Below are 303 nucleotides of genomic sequence, written 5' to 3' on the forward strand. Positions count from 1 at the left end.
GCCCGCCCCCAGCTGGGACCCCCGTGTGCGGCCCTGGGCGGCGGGACCCTGCGGCCGTGATCGTGATTGTGATCGGAAACCAGGCCGCAGGCAAGGCGGCCCACCGGGACCCAGGAGCCGCTTTGCCTGCGGCCTGTGATCGTGCTCATGATCGGAAAGCCAGGCCACAGGCAAGGCGGCCCCCTGGAACCCAGGAGCCCGTTGGCGAGGTCTGCAGGTGAAGCAGCGATCAAGCTGGGGGGGGCAGGGGGGGAGGAGCTACAGGAGCAGCTCTGGCCGGAGACTGAAGACTCCCGCCAGAGC

General features: G+C 70.3%; 1 protein-coding gene across 4 annotated transcripts in view; it reads right to left on the minus strand.

Moving 5' to 3' along the window:
- Window positions 1–303, minus strand: part of LRCH1 (leucine-rich repeats and calponin homology (CH) domain containing 1) — a 239,925-nt gene that overhangs the window by 21,061 nt on the left and 218,561 nt on the right. The window lies entirely within an intron of this gene.

The sequence above is a fragment of the Myotis brandtii genome, unplaced genomic scaffold, assembly GCF_000412655.1.
Source record: "Myotis brandtii unplaced genomic scaffold, ASM41265v1 scaffold15, whole genome shotgun sequence".
NCBI classification, from domain to species: Eukaryota; Metazoa; Chordata; class Mammalia; order Chiroptera; family Vespertilionidae; genus Myotis; species Myotis brandtii.